This window comes from Phaeoacremonium minimum (genome assembly GCF_000392275.1).
Source record: "Phaeoacremonium minimum UCRPA7 unplaced genomic scaffold PA7_03_scaffold_141, whole genome shotgun sequence".
NCBI classification, from domain to species: Eukaryota; Fungi; Ascomycota; class Sordariomycetes; order Togniniales; family Togniniaceae; genus Phaeoacremonium; species Phaeoacremonium minimum.
The window spans coordinates 192206-196362 of NW_006921048.1; positions in this window are offsets into that span (position 1 = coordinate 192206).

Below are 4157 nucleotides of genomic sequence, written 5' to 3' on the forward strand. Positions count from 1 at the left end.
CGGAAATGGCTTGCATTTCTCCTGCTTGGGAGAATGTGATGTATTAGTAATCCTTGTCATTGATGCTTTACCACGTTGATGTAATTAAATCCATGAATAGGGCTGTTAACCTATTAGACTCATAATGCGCTGCTTGCTTTCTACGGTGCCCATGGCTTCGTCTCCCCTGAATCTCGAAAAGCAGCAACTAATCATCTTCCATCAAGAAGGAAACATCCAGAATTGCAGTGAACCATGGCTGAAGTTGTCTTTTCTGGATAGTACTGTGAGGAGTAAAGCAGCCCGGTGACTGCTGAAATAAAAACCACAACCAGGTGCAAGCCAATCATAAGCTAATAAGCCAAGCCAAGAAATGGGATTACATCAGAGGATAAGGCCTGTAATTGCTGGCAGCCCTGGCCACACTGTCACTAGTTAGGACTTCTCATAGGTGGTAGGCTCTCTGAGATCGCCTTGGCGCATGGTGGCGTTTGCACCGAGTCCATTTAGATTGTCCGCGTTGAATATACTTACTCTAGCTCGCTTGAACGAGTACTCGGATGGGGCTGTGATACAAGGTTATGGCGGGGTTTTTTTATTATAGTCTTGTGTTGCACTTACATTAGGTTAAAGGCATACAACACTGCCTCGTCGTCGTTAGGATATGTCAAAACGAGCTTGTCTTTGTATTCAGGCTTGAGAAAATCGGGGAATTCTTTAGGCCCTTCTTGTAGGCGGTCCGTGTTCCAGATGAAGGTCCATGCAAAGATCGAGACTCCATGCCAGGCAGTCCGAATATCTCGAAATTCCGGATGAATTTTGAAGAAGTTTAGGGGCTCATAATCAAGCAATACTCCCTCCTGGTCCCATCTTGGATGATCCTGAAGAGTTTGTAGTATGATACTGTCTATATATGGTGATCTTGTGGCCAGTTGACGATCAATATTTCCATCATGGTATTTGGACACTTCAACCGTGATATTCAAGGTCATACCTGGGAAGTAGGTCTTGAAGGCTTGTTTGAGAGCATCCTATTGGTTCTCTCATCACCGCCGTGCCAGCAAGTCACAACTCCTCCTTCGGAAAGAGCTGCCTTATAGATCTGATCTAGTGTGCGATTCTCAACTATTGGCGCAGCATCATATTTGAATAAGGTGTCATATGCGACAGATTGACCTGCTAACAGCGCCGCCAAAAAGAGCATCGGAAAGATCATGATGTATAGCTGTGATAATCGTGATATCCTGGTTGGTGAGGCTTGACGAAGATCCAGAATGCAACATGGAACCTTTATATCTCCATTACTCTCTCTTTCTGTAGGACAGCCCCTTCATGGGGTCGAACCTTGCTGAGAAATCCATCCGATGATGCCATCCTTCACGTTCGATAAGGTATCCGTTTAAGCCCCCATTCAGCTCCACCGTATTTGATGATGATAGCATCGTATAGAAATTTCACCAAGTGGAGTCATTACCACATTGAATAGATGACATGATGCTGAACTAAGACTTAGTCATTGGGGTCTCCCTCATTTACCTAATTCATAAGCTTATTTTGTCTCGTCTTATTAGTACGTCACATCTGTTGTCTTCAATAGTATATCCACCTTTTTGCACTTGAATTTGAGTTAAGGTCGTGGCATTTTCGATGAGAGATGTTTTGATTGGTCAGTTTCTAACCCTAACCGCCCCTGGCTGGCCGCGCGGTTGCTTCCGGATGCGCGCGACGGTCCCAATAGGATACACTGAAACAAAAAGCTGATCTATGCGGGTGCAACCCAGAGGGACTTCAGAGCACACTGAAGTATCTTTATTCTTGCATCCCCCATGTAGGGTCAATGCGGAGAAACTTGGCGCTGAATTTCTTCTTCCATGGTAGCTTACTCAGTATCTCGCGCACTGAAATTGTCTCCCCATGACGTTTCAATTTCAGCTTTTTCCGAAGACTTGCAAATGAACAAAGTTTTAGCTTATCCATCTAGCAAACATTGATCGAAATCTGTGGGCATGATGCATTGCTGCTATAGAGTTTGATATTATGATTGTACATACAACGACGTCGCTACCAATACGGAAGATTAGGTATTGCATTCGTGTTGATAAAAACATGCTCTATTCATGCCTCTCTGGGTTTCTCATCCTGGCACAACTTGACTTTTTGTGCCTAACTCTTCTGAGCTTAGCATTCCTACTTGGTCCAGGAAATATGTGTCGTTGTAGTATTTGTTCCTCTCCACATCACTCCCGGTTCGAGCGTGTGACGAAGAGCCCATCGACGCCCTGTCCTGACGCGTGACACTGTATTCGCGTGTAACAAGAATAGCACCCAAATACGGAAGAAAAACAGGCCAGAATATCGGCACTGACGCGCAGATGGAGGCCACGTTGATTTCAAGAACCATGAGTAGAATACTCAGCGGACCGTACCAGGTCGGATCATGAGTAGGATACCAGCCAGTCTTGTAGTAGATGGTTTCCGATACTCGCCACGCTGAGAGAGTCACGACACTACCCGGAAAGTTATTATTCGTCATGAGATAGCAAGCATTATGAAATGAACAGTTGACTGGCGGAGAAAGCCTACATTGCTCCCATTAATAGCAATACCATTAACCCTGAACGTGTGCGTAATGTGGTCTCGGGTCTGAAATACATCTGGAAGGGTATGACGGTTATATACACGTCAAAAAGGGTATTCATCAGGTTGTGAGCAACAAAGGTCGCTGTAAATAGGTCTGGGTTCTGCGAACCATAGCCCCAGCAGTGAGTTGTCCTGGCAAAGATATTCCAGGCGTCAGGAATATGGGCGCAAGGGAATAAAGATAGTATCACAAAGATGAGTCCCCAAAGAGAGACTAAAACAATACCGATAATGCTCGCATTGTAAGGCCAGGTACTTTTGTTGAATATTCGGAGAAATTGGAAGAGCAGGCTAAGTTTGATGAAAGTCGCCGCTAGGTTCAGGTTGATGTTGAGAGCGTAGAAGAGCGTCAGATATGTCTTGACGTTTCCTACGGTAAGAAGAAGAAAATGTTGCCCGGTCCCGTAATGTATCGCTGCGGTTGTCGGTTATTATGATTACGTCATTTGATACAGTCTGAATTAGATGACTAGTCTTACACAAGAGGAACACGATGGAGGCGACAGATGTGAAAATCTATAGAGCGGGAATGATATTAGAGTCAGAGTGTCATGTTCTGGCTACATAATAGAACATACCAGATAGAGAAATACGAACAGGTCATCCAAACCTGGCATTCGCACTATCCGCAGCCGAACATAGAGCCTAGAGCAGACAAACACCCATGATAGTGCCTAGATTCTGTCAGAAGGCTAGATCATCTTGAGCTTAATAGACAGCCCCTCATAGAGCTTACCAGGAAAGTAGTTATGAAGCCTATCAAGCACTCAGGCTTATTACTAAACGGTCGGGACTCATCGAAGTTGTTATAATCTGGAGGTCCGAATATGTCAATGAGTTGAGTGCTATCGTCAAAACTCGCCATTGTTGATAACTTGGTCTGGAAGTGTGCATCTAGAGAAGAAACCTAGTTGAAGAGGGCAAGTACAGTGCAATAAATAAAACACAAAATACCATGTACATCAATACGTTGAAGAAGATCGAAGATCGCCCTCGTGCTTGCCTCAGAACAAGGTGTTGGTTTGAAAGAGTGCTAGGTGGTCCGTGTCCCAGCCCGCGCTAGCATCCTAGAATCCGGATAGGATGCTTTGCCCTTCCTCGGTCGATTGTACATGCAGAGAAAAAGATGGTCTTGCAACACAACCTGGGGAAGCGCATATTGCAAGAAAATTTTCCTTTCTTTCTGGTTTTCTCTTTCTCTAAAAACCATCTGTATCTGTATCCCTTTTCAAGGTATTTATTCTTCATCGCGCCTTCTTTTACTACATTCATCCTTACTGAAAACTCAGGCGTCAGGCACAGATAGATGCCCCGTTTACTAACATCCGAATTAGTGCCAATATTTAGGCGTCTCCTTGAGGATCCTCCTCAACTGGCTGTGGTATTGAGGAGATGAGATGATTCGTGAGGGAGAGCCATGCCGTCGTTGCAGTGTTTTGTATCTACCCTACTGCGAACGCATTGACCCGAGGCTTCGATTTTGACAAATTATCTGATCGCGGGGAGCTCGCCCGTGCCACACTTGTCGGCAGGTTGCA